Raw genomic sequence first — 24,480 nt, forward strand, 5'->3', positions numbered from 1 at the left:
CTCTTTTCAAAATCAACTGACAATAAAGGTAAGGGTTTATTTCTGTATTCTGAATTCTATTCTGTGATTCTATATGTCTATCATTATACCAGTACTACACTGTCTTGATTATTGTTGCTTTGTAGTAAATTTTAAATTTGGAACTGTGAACTCACCAACTTTGTGCTTCTTTTTGCTATTCTTTTGACTATTCTCGCCCTTTTGATTACCATATTAATTTTAGGATCCACTTGCAAATTCTTCAAAAAGCCCTGTGGGATTTGGAAGGGATTGTATTCAATCTAGAATGCTTCAGGGAATGTTGACATCTTAAACTTATTGAGTCTTCTGATCCATGAACACAAGATGACTTTCCATTAATTTACATTGTCTTTAGCTTCTTACATAATGTTTTTTAGTTTTCAATGTAAAATTCCCGTACTTCTTTTGTTAAGTTTATTCCCAAGGATGTTATTCTGCTTGACGCTGTTGTAAATGTAACTGTTTAAATTTAATTTTCATTACAAGTTTGTAGAAATATGATTGATTTTTTATGTTGATCTTGTATTCTGCAACCTTGCTGAACTCATTGATAATTCTAATAGTTTTTTTTTTTTAGTGAATTCCTTGGAATTTTCTATATATAAGATTATGTCAGTCATTTGCAAATAGAGACAGTTTTACGTCTTCCTTTACAATCTGCATGCCTTTTTTTTCTTGTCTAGTTGCTCTGGCTAGAACTTCCAGTAAAATATTCAATAGTAGTGGCAAGAATGGACATCCTTGTCTGTTCCTACTCTTAGAGAGAAAGTGTTTGGTCTTTCATCATTAATATGATGTTAGCAGGGATTATTGATAGCTGCCCTTTGTCAATTGAGAAGTTCCTGGCTATTTTTAGTTTATTGAACATTTTTATTGTAAAAGGTGTTGGGGTTTGTCAAATGCTTTTTTTGTTTCTTTTGGCGTGATCATATGATTTTGTTCCTTATTCTATTAATGTAGCATATTATCTGCTGATTTTTTAATTTTCAACCAACTTTGCATTCCTAGGAGAAATCCCACTTGATGTATAATCTTTTTTATAGATTGCTGGATTTAGTTTGCTAATATTTTGTTGATGATTTTTACATCTATAGGTCACACTTAATTTCTTTTCATAACTCACAAGTTGTTGTTGAGAACTGACACTTTAGGTAATAATACTGTAGTAACTGGATACCAATTCCCCCTACCGGGGGTTTGCTATTATTGTAGTTTGGCTTTCTTTGGCCATTTGTTTATATATATATTTTTTTAGTGACTTGGCTAGCATATTCTGTGAAAACCATTTCTGTGCAGAATTCTTTTAGGGGCCAAACCCAGAAGTTGCATACATCACATCTGCCCCAATCTCAAATCCCAGAATCTGGATGTGTGACCCAAACCTAACTGCAAAAGGGGCTGGGAAATGTAAAGAAGCACTGTGTTATTTGTGAGGGCCAATAATCTCTGCCACAGTCCAATCTTCCAATCACCAAATATCCTTTTGCCCCCTTTTCCATATACACAATGCCTTTCACCCTCCTCTTTAAGAGGTTCAACCTAAAATCACTGCATCTTGTTCAAAATCCAGGAGCTCTCAGGTCAAGATATGCACCTGCTTGGTCTAGTGATCTAAAAAATAAAAAGGTAAGATCTTTCGCTCCACTCTACATCAATATATGCACCTGACGTAAAGTGGTGGGGCACGGGCAGGAAAAGTATAATCACATATACCATTTAGAAAATGGAAGGCTTGAAGACATACAAAGATCACTTGTCTACAAAGACCTGGTGTTTCATTTCTGGTTTGACCATGTTCTATAGTAAACACACTCAAAATCTTTTCTATATGTAGTCCTGAAATCTGATTTATTTTTTCCTTTGTCATGGCACCTCTTTCATCTCCCTGTCAACACCATGGCAGCCTCCAAAGGTATCTGACAGAGTTGATGGGAAGGCCACACCCTTAATCAAACTTTTCTCTAGTCACTTTATTTAACTGAGAAGTTTTCCTGGGCTTTTGTCAATTAAAATCTATTTTATTCATTTTTCATATTGTTTGGTATCTAGGAGTGTTTGTCTTTTTCAACCCTGAAATACCATGTGTTTCTGGACTTACTCTATTCCCTTATATTCCTCTTGAAAATTGGCCAATTCTTTCCCAAGCCAATTTGTTTTGGCTAAAACTTAGCCACACACAACCAATGATAATCAACACTCACTATAAGACTTTTTAACCTCTTCCCCTAGAGATACTAGGTCAGTACACATATGATCTGCTTCCCAGGATTCTGTAAGAAACATCTTTACTAAAGTTTGCCACTGCTGACCATGAATCAAAGTCTTTCTGTATCTAATATTAGCTTCCACACTGCCGACAATCTGACCATTATACTCTTGTCTCACATTTTAGGATTTGTTTTCAATTGGTAGCAGCCCTCCTCTTCAAGTTACTAATTTCTTAATTAGTCAGATATGCTAAACTATGCTCTAGTTATAAACAATGCAAACATGTGTTTCAACCTGAAAGGCTTCCTTCTTCACATCACAGCTGTAACTTTGCCATTTGGAATGTGTAGCCTCCAAGGCCACTATATTAGGGAATGAGATGGTTGGAGAATTTTAAGGACCAGGCTTAAAAAAAATGCCTTATGCCATTTCTGTCCCATTCCCTGGCCAGAAGCAGTCATAAGGTTCCAACCTTATAAGTGCAGAAGAGAAGAGCAAAAAGCTGACACTTGGAGTCTCTGCCAATTATTACAACATCTTATCCATCATAAAGTCAATATGGACTTAAAATTTTGCCAGAGCCTTCCGTCACATCCTGGCTCTGTCAGGCACAGTGCTGACTTTCTAATCTATTCATTAATTAGTGCTTTTATTCAACAAATATTTGTTCAGCACATATGTTATGCTTAGAACAGTAGAAGCATTTGGAAAACAACGATAAGACATATTGGAGACAGGTATGTAAATAATCAGAAGGCAGTGTCATGTTTATATTATAATCCAAAATGCTAGAGAAATACAAGGAGAGACAATGTTTAACTCTACCTTGGGCAGTCAGAGAAATTCAAATTTCAATTTTCACAGTCAAAGGAAGTAACACCAGAATCTTGTCTTACAAGACAGAGAAGGGATTATGGCCTTCCAGACTGAAAATAATTGTGACATAATCATATTTAAAAACAACAAATTAAGTTAAATTTTAGTTACTCCTGAATAGATCAAATTCTTGACTGTGCGGTTATAAATTACCTGTACTTAATTGTTGCTGCATGCTCTAATTACCCTATAAACCTTAAGTGAATTTCCCCAGTCACCTTGATTAGAGCATATAGAAATATATGTGTTTTTAAAAAGATTAGTTAGTAGAGGTCCAGTATTTAAGATCAGCTTACTCAGAATTATTTGCTTCTAATTTAAATGTTTTGCTTTTTACTTTGCTAAATATTTAACAATATAAATGGACCAACACTGGTTCCTTTATGTAATGGAAGAGAAGAATAGATCTGGTCTTTTGGGATTCATTTGTTTATTTATTTGTTATTAATTATTATTTGTTATAATTTTTTTGGTGATATCTTTGGTGGTACTTTTATATTTGTTTTAGTATAGATGGAAACACCTTTGGATTACATTTTAGCTTTGGACATTACTTATGGGATCTGTTGTAATTTGTGGCTTTGACTTTTTAAAAAATTACTGGAAAAATGATTTGCTTTGAGAAATTAAAAGTTTCATTAATCAAAAGTCACTACTTGCTAAGATATTTTAGATTCTATTCTTTCTTGAAATGATGGCTCCTGTTTCATTTGTTCGTTTTTATTTCTAATGTAATTCCTTTCTCCACGTACATAAGATTTTCCTTCCATAAATCAAAATAATCATCCTCATGGAAATTTTTTATTTATTAAAACTAGGTGGTCATTAGAATACAGATATTTTTATATACAGAAGCCATTAAGATTTTAATTGAGACAGTCATTTGTAATTTGTAACAAGTGAAAGTTTATGATTCATTTTGTTAAACAGGATTACAGAGTGTATCTATTTCTATTAGTGTCATTTGAAAGAAATTTAAAAGTTATGTACTCCAACTTCCTCTCACAGTAACGCTTACTTGGAGGCCCCTGATTATGCAAGGGTGCCTACTGAAGTAAATGTTTTTGAAACCATGCTATTGTGAGTCATAGGCTTTAGGAACTGCAATTGACATGCTAAACCATGAAAAGATCAATTGGAAAATTGTATTTCCTTTGTGTAGGTTATGTATGGAGAAGTTAAGGTATTTTTTAAAAACCTTTTCATTCCCCTCTTAAATGTGACAGGCTATCTGCTGTAGACTGAATATCTGTGTCCCCTCAAAATTCATATTTTGAAATCTAATTCCCCATGTGATAGTATTTGGAGGTGGGGCCTTTGGGAGGTGATTAGGTTATGATGACAGAACCCTCATAAATGGGATTAGTGACCTTATGAAAGAGGCCCCAGAAAGCTCCTTTTCTCCTTCCACCAAGTGAGGACACAGCAAAAAGCCCACCATCTGTGAACTAGGAAGTGGTCCTTCACTAGACACTAAATCTGCCAGTGACTTGATCTTGGATTTCTCGACCTCCAGAATTGTGAGAAATAAATTTTGTTGTTTATAAGCCACCTTGTCTATGGTATTCTGCTGTAGCAGCTCAAATAAGCTAAGACACCATCCATCTAGAATATTTTCAAGTAATTCAACTATTCCAATATTTTCTATTCTTTGCATCACTGAAATATGTCAATACACATGGCGATATTTCCACGTATCAGTCCACCAAAACAAAATATGTGGAACATTTCTAACCACATCTAATTCAAATTCATTTCTTAAAATTAGAAAGAATTAATAAATATTGAGAAATCTATTATTTTAATTCATCCCATTAATAGACCAGAGTGTTCAAGTAGCCAAAAATTGATCTGCATTTAAAAAAAATTAGTAGCTTAAATATAATTTCTAAAATATATCAGAGTATAATTTAGAGAGAATGTGAATGTTATGTAAGTGAAAACTGGAGAATCTGAGGATTATGTAACCAACTATGTGGAACATGTACTTACTTTAGGTAGGATATTTTTAATTTATCAAATTCAGAAATGTCAATAAAATTATAAATATATTCATGTAATTTTACTGGTAAAAATTTTAGATTTTCCTCTGGTTTGTATTATTTGATAGATTAAACTTTCTGTTTGTTTGTTACCCACTTTATCTTCAGTATTAATATCTTAATATTAATATTAATATTAATATCTTCTAAGGGACACCCACTTTCTCCATCCACTGCTGTGAGGATTAAGTCAGTCACTTATGTGGAATACTTGGATCATAGTGAATGTTTATTATTGTTAATAGTGAGCACTCAAAAAGTATTTATTAAGTGAATCATAAAGTAATTTATCCCCATTAAATTATGTCATTGGCTGTTTATAATTGGTCCTATTAATTTATTCCGCAAGTATCTCTGTGTAAAGCACTATGCTGGGTACTATGGGATCTATCCATATGATTTTAGTCATATCTGACCTAAACGGTTTATAAGCCATGGCAGAGCAAGAGGCAGTTGTTTACTTAATATAGTCTTTGTTTCAGGTTATTGTGCCTCCCATATATCTTCAGCTATATTCCTATTGAACATTCGTTGGGCCATTGCTCCTAGTTAAGTCGTTTTGTCTTGAAAACTCCTGTTCAAATCTTAAGATGCCAATTGGAAATAGTAGCCATTGAAGGCATTATGATCTGTTATCACAAGAGTGCAGTTGAGTTTATTATACTAGTCAGTATCCCCACAAAAGTTCTGGAGAATGGAACATAAATCATTATATTTTCATTAGAAGTGAGTGCACAGGTGAGAGGAAAACAGTGACATAAGTTCGTTAGCAGTATGAAGAAAAGTTGAAGGCACCCTATATCAAAGAAGTTTGGGTTTTATTTATTTAGTCCATGGTAAAGCTTGATATTTATGTTGATTCTTGGACCTATTGCCATTATCTCTGGTACTTCCATGGGGCACATTCTATATGTTGGGAGTCACTGTATAGTTGGATAATGCTATGAGAGATGGGGGCAGAGGTTCAAGTTGAGTGGGGACCCATATGACTAAGAATTAGAATAAAAACTCAGACTTCCTAAGGTACAATAGCCATAAAAATTTTTCTAAAAGCTGCAAACGGGGTAATGTGAGATCATCAGGCTGAAGAGTCAGTTCTCGTAACCACACGTTTCCTTGGGTACACATGTGAGAGTGGCTCTAGGACTCGTTCTCAGTCGTATCTGCACATCAGAATCATCTACTTAAAAATGACATGCCAAGCCGAGCCTGATGGCCTAGTGGTTAAAGTTTGGCGTTCTTACCACTTTGGAGGCCTGGGTTCACTTCCCCATCACCGAACCACACCACCCATCTGTCACTTGCCATGCTGTGGCAGCTGCTCACGTAGAAGAACTAGAAGGACTTACAACTAGGATATGCAACTATGCACTGGGGCTTTGGGGAGGAAAAAAAAGAGGAAGATTGGCAAGAGATGCTAGCTCAGGGCAAATCCTTCCCTGAGAAAAAAAAAAATTGACATTTGTCCAATCCTCTCTCCAGACCAATTGACTCAAAATCTCTGGGGATAGGGTCTGTACAAAAAATTAAATCTTATCTTTAATAAAATTTCTCATTTTAAGGTTATTGTAAATTTACATGCAGTTGTGCAAAATAATACAGAGCAATCCCATGTACGATTTACCTGGTTTCTCTCAGTGATAAAATCTTGCAAAACCATAGTACAATATCACAACCAGGATTCACATTAATACAGTGAAGATACAGAACATTTCCGTCACCACAAGGATCCATCCTATTGCCCTTTTATAGCCACTTCTATTTCCCTCCCACCAATCCCCTTCTTAAACCCTGGTAACCACTAATTTGTTCTCCATTTCAATATTTTTTTTCATTTCATGAATATTATGTAAATGGAATTATGTGGTATGTAACCTTTTGAGCCTTTTTCACTTAGCATAATTCTCTGAAGATTCATCCAGGTTTTTGCATGTGTAGTTTGTTCCTTTTTATTGCTAGTGGTATTCCACGGTATGGAGGTACCACATTTTGTTTAACCATTCACATGTTGAAGGACATCTCAATTGTTTCCAGTTTTTTGGCTATTGCATATAAAACTGATATGAATATTCATTTATAAATTTTTATTTGAACATATCTTTGCATTTCTCTTGGATAAATGCCTGGGAATGTGATTGCTGGGTTATACATTAATTACATGTTTAGTATTTTAACTTCCAAATGACCCTGATGTGAGTATTTTTAAAGCTCCTCATAATTTGAGTATCACTGTGTTAGGATTTATGCCTAGGAGTGGCATTTCTAGGACATAGGGCATATGTATTTTCACCTTTACTAGATTTTGGCAAACTGGCTTCCAACATGAAAGTGACCATTTATAATCTTATAAGTGAATCTGTTTCTCCTTCCTCTCCATCACTTGGTATTTTCAAAGTCTTAAAATGTTTCCAAATTGATGCGTGTTTAATGACATTTTGTTATGATTTTGTTTTGCATCACAAATAGCTTGTGTGATTAAGCATCTTTCTTTACATTTATTGACTTTGCAGTTTTCATCTTCTCTATATTGGTTGGTCAAAATCTCTGCCTACTTTTCTATTTTTTTCTCTTTTTCTTTATTGATTAATGTGCCTTTTTCAACCTATTCTTGACATTAAGCTTTTGTTACTTATATGAATTGCAAATAGGTTTCTCTGAGCTGTGGCTTGTTTTTTTACATTGATTATGATGTCTTTTAATGAACAGACGATATTTTTGGTTAGATTTGTTTTGGAAATATAGTCAAATTTATAAACCCTTTTCATTGTGATTTGTGCTTTTATTTGTGAAATAAGTTCTTTCCCAATGTGATGTCTTAAATATAATTCTATTTTCTTCTAAAAGTTTTGAAGTTTTGTCCTTCAAATTTCTTTTCTTTATTAATTTTGAAGTTAATGTGAGGGTAGGGTCATCATGAATTGGATCATCAATCGTCTCAGCCCCTAATTGTTGAATGATCCATCCTTCTCCTATTAGTTATAGGGATATTTCTATCATTTATCAGGTCTCGTGTTGTGGGTCTGTTTCTGTACTTTTTATTTCATTCCACTCGTTTATTATTCCACCTTGGCATTATTACTATACTATCATAATTATTATAACATTAGATAAATCATGGATCTGTTGGAGGACCCCACCTATTTCTTTTTGAAAATCATCTTGACTATTCTTGGCTATTTGCTCTTCAATATAAGTTTTTTTTGTTTTTTTTTAAGATTTTATTTTTTCCTTTTTCTCCCCAAAGCCCCCCGGTACACAGTTGTATATTCTTCGTTGTGGGTCCCTCTAGTTGTGGCATGTGGGACGCCGCCTCAGCGTGGCTCGATGAGCAGCGCCATGTCCGCACCCAGGATCCGAACCAACGAAACACTGGGCTGCCTGCAGCAGAGAGCGCGAACTTAACCACTCGGCCACGGGGCCAGCCCCTTCAATATAAGTTTTTAAATCATTTTACTTAATTCCCTACTAAACACTGCTAGTATTTTGACAGGAATTATATTGAATTTATAGGTTAATTGGGGAACAAATTGAAATCTTTAATATATTGTTTCCCCATCCTTGAACATTTAATAATATTTCCTCATTGGATTAGCTCTTCTTCAAAGTCTTTTTTTTTTTTTTTTAAGATTTTATTTTTTCCTTTTTCTCCCCAAAGCCCCCCGGTACATAGTTGTATATTCTTTGTGGTGGGTCCTTCTAGTTGTGGCATGTGGGACGCTGCCTCAGCGTGGTTTGATGAGCAGTGTCATGTCCGCGCCCAGGATTCGAACCAACGAAACACTGGGCCGCCTGCAGCGGAGCGCGCGAACTTAACCGCTCGGCCACGGGGACAGCCCCATTCTTCAAAGTCTTTTAATAAAAAGTTTTGCAATTTTTCTCCAGAAAGGTTTCACACATATTTTGTGAAATTTTTTCTTGTGTCTGTTTTCTTGCTAATGTATATATTATTTTTTAATTACATTTTAACAGTTCACTGCTTGTTTATAGGGCCGCGATTGATTTTTAGAATTGATCTTATATGAAGAAAATTGCTGTGCTATTATTAGTAAGATGTAATTTTTTTCAGATTTTCTGTGTAGACAATCATATTGTCTATTAATAATGACAGTTTTATTTCCTCCTTTCTAGTTCTCTGTCTTTTATTTATTTTTCTGAACTTACGGTCCAAGACTCAATTGTAATGTTGCATGGAAGGAGTAGAAGCAGACATCCCAACTTATTCTTGACTTTTAAAGCAATTATGTTAACTTACTAATGCTTCTCTCTATGATCACACTTGAAAGTAAAAGTCAGTATCAATCTCAGGGTAAAATTAATTATTTTTACTCTAATGATGATTTTTATCACCAATCTTTTATTTTTAATTTTGAGTATAAACGTTGTTTCTAAGACCTTGGAAAACAGAAGACAACCACAGGTTAAATATTGCTAACATTATTTGTTAAAAAAAACAACGTTTTCCAATCTACAGTCCTCCTGCAAATTTATTAGGAAATTAGTATCAGTATGCATCCATTTTACTAGCTTTGTTTCCTAGATATAACTTATAAGAGAAAAAAAAAAAAGAAATCCCGATGCTTAAGCCCTTTTGTACTCTCCTAGAACCAAATTAAGAGAAGCGTATTTTTCTAATGATATGTTCATTGACTTGAAATTAAAGTAATAGGAATGCTTTGAAGAAAAATATGCCCAACACTTTTTGGAGTAACCTGGATATAAAGTTACATTTAAACATTATGGAATCTCATGGAAAAACTAACTGACAGGCATTAAATAATATCCATATCCTAGAAGCATGTGTCTTCTCTACTAGAAATTTTATGAAACTAACAATATGGCCACTTTTATCCTCAAATATTTTTAGAATACTAGAGCCAACAAAAATACAACATAATGGTCTATAAAGGGAATATAATTAAATTATCACAGAAATAAAAAAATCCATTGTAATTATTAAAATATTGTAATATCTATTTCTATACCAAAGCATTTTCTATTAAATATATGTACTGAACATATCTTAGTTATTAGCTTTTCTTTTTCTCACCTGCTGCAGCCAGAGATTTCTCTGCTTCCTCAAGACAGAAGCATGATTGTTTATCTGTAGGACACATGTTATTTTCTCCTTTTAACAAAACTCGGATACAAGTGCTTTATGATATCATTTCCATGAATTTAATACACTTATGTAAAAGGAACTGATAAATCCAACACGTTTACCTTTGTGCATTATTTTTCTCTAAAATTTAGCCTCCATAAGCTTGAACTGTTTGTCTGTATATAATTCTTAAAATCTAACATTTCAAGTGTGTCTTCATTTTCTATCGCAGTTAATCACTTGGTTTTAGTTGTGTTAAGAACTGAATTTCACCAGAATAATTGTGAATGGGAACTTTCTTGTTTTGTGACCTGCTTATCTGAACAATTTGGCCCATTTTCCCATCAACGATCCTCATCGTCTACCAGTGTTACATTATAGCTAGCCTAACATTTAAGTTTAATTCTCCTACTTTGGGCTCAGTGAAGGTCAAGAATATTTATTTAGTCAATATTTGCCACATATAAGTCAAAAGTTTATACCTTGAGTTTCCTTGTGATTGCCACCGTGCATTTTGGAACTGTTTTAGGTTAATACCCAAAATGGTGTGTTCAATTAAACAGACTCGTGTACCCACACCATCTTGCCGTATGTTTTAAAAATTTCATTGATTTTAATAGAACATTGGTTTTCACTCTAGAATTTCTTTTCCTGAAAGAATCAAAGTAAAAAGCCTAAACATATTAAAATATATTTCTTTTCAAAGGAGGAGATCATCTTAGCCTTTATGAGGCTGATATGCCTAATGTTCTTTCTATTTGTTAATGAGATTTGTTCACACCATTTAGCCTCCTATGAGATGTTTTGGATTAATTTTTTGTCCTCCATCTAAAATTAATAATATTATGAAAATAAAATCAAGGTGACTGGGGAGTCTGAAGGACAGCGAGGTCAGATCTCCAGCCTTGGTTTGTTCAGAGATTGATTAATAACTAAGCTGTGCTCTGGAGTGGGCTCGTGTGCAGGAACTAAATCAATGTCATGGTTTTTCAAGTTGAGATTTTGAAGCATTATTATGACCTTAATTACATATATTAAATCATTTATCAAATATTATACACAGCACATTTTTCCCTTTTCTTATAGAACATTCATCAGCATCTCTTTTGGAAGAATAACATTTTATTTACTGCTTCTCCAAGAGATTTTCCTGTTGCTTCTACAATAAACAAAAATCCATTTCTCTGGTATATCTTCTTTGGAATTCTTTAATTTAATAAAAAATTCTGAGGGAAAAAAAACAAAGATCTTGCTGCTCAAGGAAATGCCAGATGTGGGATTTCCAGGAAGAGAAATAAATTGAAACATTTTGTGCTCTTCTCTCTCCTTTGTCTAGATGTTATGCAAAATGAGTCAAATGTCAGAGATTAGGAACAAGTAGGAAAAAATCAGGAAAGAAGTGAAAAGATTAGAAGTGAGGAAGGGACTGGTATTACCACCACAAAATAATGGGACATATGTGTCAGGAAGCAAAGAAGGAAATTAGAGAAACTAACTGCAGGCTGGGGTAAGAATATTCCCTCAATCTTTTCCTTGACTTCTTATGTATGGGAGGAAAATATGGTCCTCTGTACTTAGAGAAGAGAAGAGGGGCATAGAGGCACATACATTTTTCCTTACAATCAATCCTACATATATTGTGACTTTTACCTTGAGTACAACTTTTTTGCATAGCTTGTTCATCTGTTGGGCCTTTATAGATTTTTAACAAGAAAAAGAAAAAAATAGTTAACTCTTTAGAAGCAAGAAATTCTTAGTGATAATTGTATGCTGCATGAAAATACATAACATTATCATCAGATAAACTGAATACAGAATGCAAAAATATCTGTAGTAATACCTATGCTCCAGGGAGTTTGCTGGTGATTGCTAGAAGGAATACAAAGAAGTGTAATACAGTGTTCTCCTTAGGAGCAAATTTACTTGGGATGATAAATATTCACATATAAAGTAAATATTATGCAGTGGAGAAATATGGCAGAATAACAATAAATAAAAGGCATATAGCTGACACATACTGAGTGTATTCATTCATTCAACAATTATTTGTTGAATATCAAGAAATCTAAAGTCAACTAGATTTTAGAGGTTAAAAGAGCCTTGTGAGTTCTGTGATTTAAAAGGCTTTTAGAGGAGCTTTCCCTTTTGCTGAGTTTTTATGGGGAGGTGGATTTGAAGAGGAGGTAGGAGCATTCTTTCCTGGATAAGTAGATGCAAATACATTTATTGAGTAAAGCAAAGCCATTGAGTTTCCAGGGTATAGTAGTAGGTGAAATTTCTGAAAAAGGCAGATTTTTAACCACTAGCTAGGATATTTGCAATTGGTGCTTTGGGCAAAACAAGATTTACCCTTAAGCAAATAAATGACACAGTGAAAGATTGTGCATCACTCCTGCTTTGACAATAAGTGTCAGAGAACCCAACAACAGCTGACTGAAGAAGGAAGGGGTTTATCTGGTACATCACACTGAAAAGTTCAGAGGTAACTAGGGCCTCAGGAACATCCTGGGGCACAGATGATTTAATAAGGAATTGGCTTTTAGCCTTTTCTTGACTCTGATTTCATTCTCAGGCTCCATATGGTACTTTCCTTCAGTTTTAGGCTCTCATCCTCCTAGGATTAAGTCCAGCAGACAAAGAGAGAGAAATTTCTGTTAATTCCTGAATAAAGTTACTATATTTTATGCTTGAAACTTCTAGAGTCACAAACTCATCTCTGAGCCAATCCTTGTGGCTGAAAGGATGGAATTATACAGATTTACGAGGCGTGGATCACAAGCCTATCCAAGAAACCTACTTCTTGTGAATAAAATAATTCAATAATTCAATATTATGACTAGTCATGCATAGAAACTATATACCGTCTCCCACATCCACATAAGTGAGAATTGAGGAAGGGTTGTTTCCCAGAGGAAATTTTTTGTCCAATAGAGAGAGAGAGAGAGAGAGGAAAAGAGAGAATGCAATGTGGATTTTTGCTGCCAAAATCAACCCAAATGTTTACTCTAGGGTGTTGTCTGATAATAGTATTTCTAATAGAATGGATTGGAAAAAAGAAAGCCTGGAGACGGAGGACCAAATTCTATTGTTATAAATTGTATAAATTGAGCTATATAAAATAGAATGGAAAGGGTGCTATCAATGTGCAAACGTTTTCAAAGATGACTTGGTAGAACTTGGTGATTGATGAGTTATTGGCGATGATGAAGATGATTAGCTTGGTGATCCATTAGCCATTCTAATATTAGGTATTTTCATAGCTACATATGATTTGGAGTTATGCTATGGCCCAGAGGTTCCCAAAGGTTTTCAAAGTTCAGCACCCTTAATATCTCGGTCATTTTTTGCATGGCACCTCTACACCAAAATAAATACCTAAGAGATCTATTTAATAAGTATTTAGGTCTGAGAAATAATACGGTTGGCTTTCACTCAAAAAATTTAAAGCTCCCCATGGGACCTCTGTTTCGTGAACCATAGCTATAGCCACGGATTACAAAAATGTTTCATTACTTCCTAAAAGTAATCAAGAAATAAATAACAGATAACATAAGAGTTTCACAGCTACTAGTTCAGTAACACTGCGTGTAAAAGGCTATCACATTCAGTCATGTGGATCTTGAGTAGGTGTTTAGTGTTTACCATTTGGTCCAAATTTTTCCTAGTTTGAGTTTTGGTTAATGAAGTCTGATTAGAAAGTAAAATTGGATCAAACTAATTTTGCGTATCAGGCATTTGTAGTTGGAGAAGAAATTGACTTGCTTCCTATATATTCAGTCTAGGCCATTTTCTCCCCTTTGCAAAGTGTGATTTGTCTTTGGATATGTGAGTGATTTTTATATCATTTATAGCTTACTGTGAATGATCAGAAAACAGTTTTTTGGGGGTAAGGGAGGATGGAAGGATGGAGCTTTGTCACAATGGTCATCAGGAGGTGAGAGAAAGAGGCATAGGGATAGGAAAAATACATGGAAGTGGAACAAGAATAACCTAAGATAAACTTGAGTCATTTCTCAGTTTTCCAAGAGTGAACCTTGATTACGATTGGATGAGGCAACAAAAGGACCTAGTAAGTATCAAGAAAATAGGCATACAGATATATAGAGGACAAGTTGAATTAACAAGCATTTTGAAATACTTTAAACATTATTAGTGATTCATTCTGATTATTTAGACACGAGTTAAATAAACCTCATCAGTATATTTGTACCTTTTCTTAGTTTGATCCAAAGACTGTTACTTACAAGCAGAAAGGTGTCATTAACAACAATAAAAGCAGACAATTCTAAGGCTGTGAAGAGTGAAAGTAAATGGTATAGTGTCCCAGATGATTTTTAGTTTCCCATTTGCTCTTCCAGAAAGTTCTCTATAGACTGTCTGGAATGTGCAATACAGAAAACTGCGTAATATAAGTACTATTTTTTCCAGATCTTCTTCTCTCCTCTAGGACCGTATAGTCTTTTCAGAGGAAACAATCTTATCTAGACCTCTTCTTCCTGTTGCTCACCTTTTAGGATCTGTGCCACACTTAATTGTTTATTAGAGCTCAAAATAGTATTCCAACTTCAATAAGCCCATGTGGCATACACACCCTTCTAAATGTATGAATATCAACACATGTAATCTCCTTTTAAAATGCCTTGAATTTAACGTATCCCATATTTAGTATAAATAAAATAGTTTACATTAAAATAAAGACATTTTAAAACTATTTCTTCATTTCTCACTTGCTTTTAACATATGAAGCATTGACTTCATTTTGAGCTCTTTATGGTTTCATTATTTGAACTTTACATTTGACTCATTGTAGCAAATCTTTGTATAAATTAGTTGTTTAAGATATACCAGAGGATCATCTTTCATTAATTTATTCCTGAAACTTTATTCATCACTTAGTACATGCCTTGCACAGTGTTAGGGAAACAAAGACTGGTGCTGAGAACACTATAACGACGCAGTGGCTGTCAGTTCAGGCTGTATGTTACTGTCACCTGGGGAGCTTTTAATCAAGCCTCACTCCAGACAAGGTCTTGAACCAGGGCAGGAGTATCTTTTAAAATATTCCTAGGTACTTCTAATTTGCATTCAAGGTAGGGAATGACTGATCTAATGAGAAGGCTGCTTTTTTAAGTTAAATGTATTCTTTAGAATCAGTTGCTAACTATTTCTGGTCTTGAGAAAATAAGGATGATATTGTTATGGTGTCTGCTTTTGTTCAGTCCAAATCCTTGACAATTAAAAGTGTTAATGAAATCATAAAACTATGACTGAAAAAATGCAAATATGTTCTCCTAACCTTAAAGCACAATTATTGTATTTCAAAGTGAACGAGAGAATTCTAGTGATTATAGAATTGATATTCCTTTTCTCCCTTTGCAGCTGCTTGCTAGCCTAATTCACATTGTTTACTCACAGGATGAAAGAGATGTTTTTAAGCATTCTCCACAGATGTGAGCGATTGATACAAAAAAGACACTCTGACTTTAAGAGTGTTGCTAGGAAACACACTTTCAGGATGAAATCCCCTACAGAGCAGTCTTCTATCTGGTAACAAAAAAGTGTATTAGTAGCTTGTTCTGCTTTAAAAAGTAGAAAAATAATCTGGTAAAGCTGTATCCAAAGGATATCTGTTATAGATTCACTTAAATAGCTTCATTTTGGAAATATTTTTGGTTTATTTGTGTTGCCCTGAAACCTCCATGTATTCTGTTTTTTATTTGTGTAAGGATAATACTGTGAGCATATAATGATATTTTGCCAAATAATCACTCTTAAAAGAAATACACATAAACACAATAGTAAACTTATCTTAATTTTTACTTTAATATAATTTAATGACTATTAAAGTAATATATCCTTCATCACAGGAAAATTTGGATACATAGGAAATTTAAAGAAGATAATAAAGACACCCAAAATGCCACCAGACAGCAATAACCATATTTTGGTGTTATTCTTTCATATTTTTATTTCTTCTAAATACCCAGGAATTCTAGCTAAGGATTTTTAAAGGTTTGTTTTTTTTTGTAAAGTATGTTTTGAGAGTCCCTGCCTTCTAGCAGAAAGATTACTTTAATCCATTTATATTTATTGTAATTTATGTACCTTTATGTATTTTTAAAATCTTATTTTATTTTTCTTACTGACTTCCTTTTTTATCCTTTCCTGCCTTCTATTTGATTGAGAATCTTTTGCATACCTTGTGTTTTTCAGGTCATACTCTATAATATGTAGTCCTGCTTTTTCACATGGTATTATATTATGTTCTGATTCTGAATCTGATTATGAAGCATAATTTAAAGGCTTCCCTAATATTTCATCACATTGCTCTATTATAAGGTAAATAACTTCAATTATTTTATTAGAATAGATTTCTCTATGGGAAATCACTGTATCAAAACTCTTTTAAAACTCTTAATGCATATTACTAAACTATTTTCTCCAAAAATTATTTCAGTTACTACTTCTTGTAACAATATAGGAAAATATCAATCACTTCCTCCATACTAACGTTGAGTATTATTAGTTTTAATTCTGTGCAAATTTGATCAAATAAAATATCTCACATTTTAAAAAATTTGTATTTTTGATTCACTTGTTAGTTATTCACATTTTTCTTTCATGTAAGTATCTAATCATGTCCCTCATCCGTTTATCTATTGTGATCTTAATATTTTTCACATCTGTTGCTGTGAGCTCCTTATAGCTGTGTCTGTAATCTTTTTGAAGCTTTTCCCAGTTTATATTTTGACTTTTAAATTTGTTCATAAGTTTTAGTATATGCACTTTAAAAATTCTCCTTTGTGTTTTTTTCTGTTCAGGGATTGGTATATGTATTTCCTTTTTCTGTTAGGTTTTTTTGAGTGGATTTAATTTTTACATTTCAACCTTTAATTCATCTGAGTTTATGTTAATGTATGAAGTGAGATTATAATATTTATTGATTTTTCCAACTAGCTATCTAATTGCCTCAGTACCCTTTATTAAATTGTATTTCATATCTTCATCTGTTAGCACTTTTCAAATGGAGAATGTAAGCTGTATAAATGTAAGCCTGGGTTCAAATCTCAGTTCCCTTACTTACTAGCACCACCATCTTGGGCAAATTGCCTAACCTATGCGTCTCAGTTATGTCATCTCTAAAATGAACACAAAGAACGCGTCTATATCACAGGATTATTGTGAGGGGTGAATGACATAATATATCTAAGGTGCTTGGCATATAGTGAGTGCTCAGGAACCTACGATTGTATCTGTTTATTCCTAGAAGAGCATCATACTTCTATTTGTGGAGCTTTATATTATGATTTTCTATCTGCTGGGGTTTTTCTCATTTTGTTAGCCTTAGGAAACAATTTGGCACAGTATTTAAGCACATGGACTCTAGTGCTGGACTGCCTGGGTGTGAATCCCAATATCCAAACTAATTAACTGTCGTGACCTTGGGTAAATGGCTTCACGTCTTTGTGTTTTAATTTCTCTATCTGTAAAATTGAGATATTTATAGCATTTACCTCAGAGATTTACTGTGAGGATTAAATGAGGATTAAATATATTTAAAGTGGTTAGTGGTAAGTGCGATACTAGCATTAGCTATTATTTGTTTCAAAATGTTCTTAATATCCTTTTCATCCATTTTTATTCTCTAATGAAATTAAGATTTATTCTGTGAAGTTCAGAGAGATCCCACTGTATTTAGATTGAAAGTACGTTATTTTGGAAAAAGTTAATAATATTGAGTCTTCTTATCAGGGAAAGTTGTATATTTATCCAATTTTTCAATGCTTCTTTTTGATCTATCAGTAAATATTTATAGCTTTTTCATTTTTCACACTATTTATTAAGAGTATTACTAAGTAGCTAAGTATGTGTTTCTTAATATTGCAAATAGGGGCTTTATTTTTCTCACTTCTAAATAGTTATTGTTACTACACACACAAAAAACATTGGTTTGTATTTAGCTTCTGCTTAGCCACTTTACTGAACTCTCTGAATGCTAGTATTTCATTTAAATCTGTTTTGTTTTCTATTCTGGTATATAATCATGCTGTATGTAAATAACAGTTTTGCCTCCTCTTCTCTAATTATTTGAAATCTGATTTTCACTTCATTTTGAATTGTATTTGCCTAGGCTTCCAGAGAAGCACAAAATTTATGTTTAACAAACATTCATTGGGTGTTTTCCATGTTTTGGGTACTGTGGAAAGCGCTTGGCATAAACCAACAGATAGCACAGCCATGGGCCCTGTCCTCACAGAACTTTGAATCTAGTCCCATGATCTTAACATGGTATCAATCTATCAAACGCTGTGGGTAGGTTTGCGTTATTTAGGAGAGCTGGTATATAGCTTCCATTAGGTTATCAAAAGAGTTTATGACCATACAAGTTTAAGAACCATTAATGCTAAGTTATAATAATAAATATAGCCTTATTTACATCCTGGTTCATTTTACTTTGTGATTATTTAAATGTTCTTATTCTCTATTACAAACTTTTTAAAATTTGAAAGCAACTATGACAGTGTTATCAGTTTCCTTATATATATATATTTGAAAATTTCTCAAAAATCAGTTACTAATTTTCCATAGAAATATATTAAAATAACCTACACATTTAAAAAAGGACTCTTTATAGATACATTAATATAAGTTTTAAAAAGCAATATATGAGTGTTAGAAGATAATATTGAAAATATAATTGAAGTCTGTAATCACAGACTGGTCACCTATGGCTTCCAAGGAATACAGGAATAAGTTGAGGTATGGTTTGCAATCTTAGTTCGTGGTTATTTATTTTAGACTCAATTAGGTATTGAAGGAAATGTGGTTAACAAATAAAAAGCAAACAAATAGACTTGGATGTGTTTGTTTTTTCTTTTGCCAGCAAGTATTCTCTTCACATTTCTATTGCTGAGACAGGGGGAAAAGATAGAAAGTATTTTCTCAAATAAAATTGCCTGATGAGCAGGGAAGGCAGCAGGATTTTCTCAGGGTTCAGAAGAGCCACTGTGAAAGCACTTTATCACTTCAATAAAGAGAATAAGAGTTTAACAGGGTAGGTGGTTCTCCTCAAACAAAACAAGGCTGAGCAATGTGAGAGATGCAGCAGAGGAAAGAAGTCACCTTTCTAGATTTAGCATCCAGAAAAAAACATTCACAGGAGGGGCTCTCGTGTCGACAAAGAACAAGCTTCACTTCCCAAATGGCCTCTCTGTTCACCCCACAATATCAGGCCAGTGGGGTGCAGGCCCAGGCCAGCTGATGTGTGCTCCATGGGGCCAGTTATTTGAAATCCCTTGAAAGTAGTTGGATTGGAATTGTAAAAAGTTAAAGCATTTAAAAGTTCCTTCTCAGATTATTCACTGTAAGGGTTCAACCCTCTGTCTTAAGAAATTCAGTTTCCATCTGTCCACTTAATGTATTTATAGTAGGAGGGAGACTCTTTAAAAGGTTGGGGAGAAGTAGCCAGGCCTGTAATTAGAATCACAGCCCCTTCGTTGACTGTAGTTTAGACCATAATGTGAAGAGGTAAAAACAAAGATAGTGGATGTTGTGTGTGGTTTAAAACAAAGCAAAACTGCTGAGACAGTTAAACATGGTGGTACAGTTAGAATGCGACTGAAGAAAAGGAAAAGGGCAAGTGGTATGTCATTACTTCTCTTTTCAGTCTCTTCAATTTATCCTTCAGCTGTTGTGCAAATATTAGGTAATTATGATTTTTTTTAGGTCAGTGAAATGGTTATAGCTGTCAAGGAATTTGTTAATTTATACATTCAGAGATTTTTAAAAATGTTTACTAAGCATTTCCCGTGGAATAGGTGTTATCATAGCTTTTGGAGGGTTCCCTTTTGAAGCATCTAGATCAATGGAGGAGTCAGACATTGATAATTGTTTAAGCATAAAGTGCAGTACTTGTTATGGAGGAAAGGCACAGGGCACCAGAAAAGTGCAACAGGAAAACTAGATTTCAGTTGGGGATCCAGAGACAGCCTCTCTGTGGAAAATGCATTTAGGTTGCAACCTGAGAAATGAATAAGAGTTAGACAGGTGAAAAGTGTGTGATAGGCAAGCAGGAACTAGATCAGGCAGAACCTTGTCACCTATGTTGATGAATTTATTATGTTTTAAATTTAGTGGACAGTCATTGAAGGAGGAGGACCATGATCATATTTCCAATATTTAAAAATTCTAGTTTCAGTTTGGGAATATGAAAAAGTTCTGGAGTTGGGTAGTGGTGATGGTTACACAACAATGTGAATGTAGTTAATGCCACTGAACTGTCCACTTCAAAAATGGTTAAAGTGGGAAATATTATGTTGTACATATATGACCACAATAAAAAATATTCTCAATCTCTCTGAATATATCCCCTCATACAAAAATGGAGATAACGATATTATCCATCTCGATGTATCATTAGAGCATTACAATAGATAACTCACATAAAGAACTTGACAGAGATCCTGATAGAGTTGAATTATTATATATATGCCAGTGACGAGAAGAGTGAAGATGAGCACTGTGCTGTGGATGAAGATGTTAGGATCCAGGTACCATCATTTATTATCATTGGCAAGTTGTTTAAATGCTCTTAACCTCATTTTCTTGATTTGTTAATTGGGGTTAATAACAGTTACCTATGGGTTATTGTGATAATGAAGCACTTGTCCAGTATCTGAAACATATTAGGTGTTCAACAAATACGTAATTTCTTTTATTGAACTACTACCTATATAGTATTAATTCCTAACACTGTACAAAAATTATCAATAAAATCAAATACAAATATATCAGTGGTAAATTCTGAGAATAACATTTATGTACTGGACTGTCCCCAAGGTCATTTGTAAGTTGAGTATGAATTTCAACTTCTGTAACCTCTTGTTGTATTTTATTTCTTGTTATCTTCTTATTATTACTATTTAATGGGCTTTATGTTTTAAAGCAATTTTAGCTTCACAGCAAAATTGAGCAGAACAGACAGAGGGTTTCCGTATACCCCCTGCCTCCATTCCTGCATGGCCTCCTCCACTATCAACATCCCACACCAGAGTGATTCATTTATTGCAATTGTTGCATTGACACATCATCACCATCCAAAGTCCATAATTTACATTAGGTTCACTCTTGGTGTTATACATTCTGTGGGTTTGGACGAATTTATAATGACATGTATCACCCATTATAGTATCGTACAGAATAGTTTCACTGCCCTAAAAATTCTCTGTGTTCTGCCTATTCATCCCTCTCTCCCTCTCAACCCCTAGAAACCACTGATACTTTTACTGTTGCCATAGTTTTGCCTTTTCCAGAATGTCATATAGTTGGACTAATACAGTCTATAGCCTCTTTGAATTGAGTTCTTTACTTTAGTAATATGCAGTTGAGTTTCCTCCATATCTTTTTATAAAAGACTTTATTTTTTAAGAGAAGTTTAAGGTTTACATCAAAATTGAGAGGGAAGTAGAGAGATTTCCCTTATACTCACTGCCCCCACGCATGAATAGTCTCCCCCATTATCAACATCACTCATCAGAATGGTACATTTTTTTTTACCAAGGATAAGCCTACATTGTAATTATGCAAAGTCCATAGTTTACCTTAGGGTTTCTTCTTGGTGTTGTAAATTCTATGGAGTTAGACAAATGTATAATGACATAGCTGTCATTTTATCATTACAACATCATACAGAGTATTTTCGTTGCCCTAAACATCCTCCATGAAAAAAGCTGCAATATCTCTGTTCAGGTTTTTTTTGCCTGAACATATATTTTCCACTCCTTTGTGTAAATAGCAAAGAGTGTGATTGCTGGATCATACAGTTAAGAATGTATTTAGTTTTGTAAGAAAGTGCCAGATTGTCTTCCAAAGTGGCTGTACCGTTTTGAATTCCCACCAGCAGTGAATGAGAGTTCTTGCTCCACATCCTCACCAATATTTGCTGTTTGATATCGGTGTTTCATATTTGGGCCATTCTGATAGGTGTGCAGTAGTATCTTCTTGTTGTTTTAATTTCCAATTCCCTAATCACATATGATGTTGAACATGTTTCCATATGCTTATTTGCCATCTATTTCTTCTTTGGTGATGTATTTGTTCAGGCTTTTGACCATTTTTGAGTTGGGTTGCTTGTTTTCTTATTGTTGAGTTTTAAGAGTTCTTCATATATTTTGGATATTAGTCCTTTATCAGATATGTCTTTTGCAAATATTTTCTCCCAGTCTGTGGCTTGTCTTCTAATTTTCTGGATATTGTCATTCAGAGATCAGGAGTTTCAAATTTTAATAGTCTAGCCTATCAATTATTTTTTTCATGGATTATGTCTTTGGTGTTGTATCTAAAACAGCATCATCATAGCCAAGGTCATCTATATTTTCTCCTGTGTTGTTATCTAAGAGCTTTATAATTTTGAATTTTGTATTTAGGTCTATGATCCATTTTAGTTAATTTTTGTCAAGGTGTAAGATTCATTTTTTTGCACATGGATTTCTAATTTTTCCAGCACCATTTGTTGAAAAGACTATCTTTGTTCCACTGTTTTGCTTTTTCTCCTTTGTCAAAGATTAGTTGACAATATTATATGGCTCTATCTCTGGGCCCTCTATTCTGTTCCATTGGTCTATTTGTTTATTCTTTCATAATACCATTCTGTTTTGATTATAGTAATTCTTGAAGTTAGGTAGTGTCAGTCCTCTGACTTTATTTTTCTCCTTCAACATTGTGTTGGCTATTTTGGGTCTTTTGCCTCTTCATGTAAACTTTAGAATCTGTTTGTCAATACATGAAATAACGCAAAATAACTTTCTGGGATTTGATTGGGATTGTATTGAATCTATAGATAAAGTTGGGAAGAACTGACATCTTGACAATATTGAGTCTTCCTCCCTAACTTTTCAGTTTTGCATGAATATTTGCTAAAATGTTTTCATACCACAGCCATATCTCAAGAGTTTATTCTCCTTCTCAGCTTACTTTAGGCCAAACAACCAGCTGGCTGATAAGGTTAAAAAAAGACCTACCACTGAGAAGCTGCATCTTTGCTTTGGGCCTGTCTGAAGCTGAAGGATGTATAGATTATATGTAATTAGCAGAAGGTGGCAGGAAAGACATAACTACAGTGTAGCTGAGCTTATTGCAGTTTGAAATCTATGCAACTGTGCACACCTCTAAAACTGTTGTCATCAGTGGAGTTTTTCAGCTTTATAAAATGATGCATGTGTTTCAGACGAGTCAGGGATATTTCTCATTCTCAGCAAAACATCGTATCCCAACCAAGTTAGAATTTTTTCTATTAAAGGCTATTTTAGATCCTGACTCCTATTCAAATAAAAATATTAATTGCAGAAAACAAGATGGAATCTATCCCAAAGAAGGAGACACACTAATAGAAAATGACAGAACCATAACTAAACAATCATGACTGTCAGCATATCTCAGGAAGACCTGAGCATGAGTACCTGTAATAATCTACAAACCTCCTGTGTGTATATAAGGAATAACATAACACCTGATTTAATTAAGATATCGTCCTTTGATAGAAATGCTCATCAGATTTTGGTCACACAATGTATTCAACAAGCATATCTTCTTAGTTTCTTAAATGGAAGTTCACTTCTACAAGGGCGAGAGATTTACAACCTGAAACATTTAACTTTCTAGCTGATCTGGCAATGAGACAATTTGCCAAACTCTCATTATATAATGTATTTTAAAAGAAATATAAAAGGCAACACATGGTGCTTTTTGTTTTTGCTGGAAATCTCAGAATCAGAGAGGATCAGTTGAGCAGAATATAAATCATTACAAATTCTCCTTCCCAGAAATTTAAGGCATATTAATCAAAACAAATGAAACTGAAACAAAAATGGAAACAGCTGGAGTGTCAATAAGCAAAAACATGATGAGGTTGAAAGCATAATATATCTATTGATAGGAAAAAATTACTTATCAAAATACCAAAAATATTAAGCAGGAATGTCCTGGTTATTATTATTAAATATTTCAGATATAGTCAAACATAAATAAAGAATGGCCACTTAGATAATTCAAGTAAAAATATTGCCTTTTGCTTAAAGTTTCCTGGTTAATTAATTGCAAAACATTGCTTTTCACTTGAATTGTGGAGATCATTATATCATTCTGCACAGTCTTATAAGGAGTTTAATTTTCAGTCTAGATCAAAATCTCTTAAAATATCAATGATAATTTAAGATTTGAGGTTAGAAATATGGACAT

At 33.8% G+C, this 24,480-nt stretch overlaps 1 protein-coding gene across 33 annotated transcripts in view; it reads left to right on the plus strand.

Annotated features, from left to right (window-relative positions):
* Positions 1-24,480, plus strand: part of CNTN1 (contactin 1) — a 347,842-nt gene that overhangs the window by 156,353 nt on the left and 167,009 nt on the right. For 9 of the 33 annotated variants that reach the window (XM_070619422.1, XM_070619424.1, XM_070619419.1 and 6 more), the window contains one exon: positions 16,459-16,584. The exons of the other annotated variants lie outside the window; for them this stretch is intronic. The gene's annotated coding sequence lies outside the window, so the exon portion shown is untranslated. The remainder of the gene's footprint in view (positions 1-16,458; positions 16,585-24,480) is intronic. 33 annotated transcript variants of the gene reach the window in all.

Source organism: Equus przewalskii, chromosome 5, assembly GCF_037783145.1.
Source record: "Equus przewalskii isolate Varuska chromosome 5, EquPr2, whole genome shotgun sequence".
Taxonomy (NCBI): domain Eukaryota; kingdom Metazoa; phylum Chordata; class Mammalia; order Perissodactyla; family Equidae; genus Equus; species Equus przewalskii.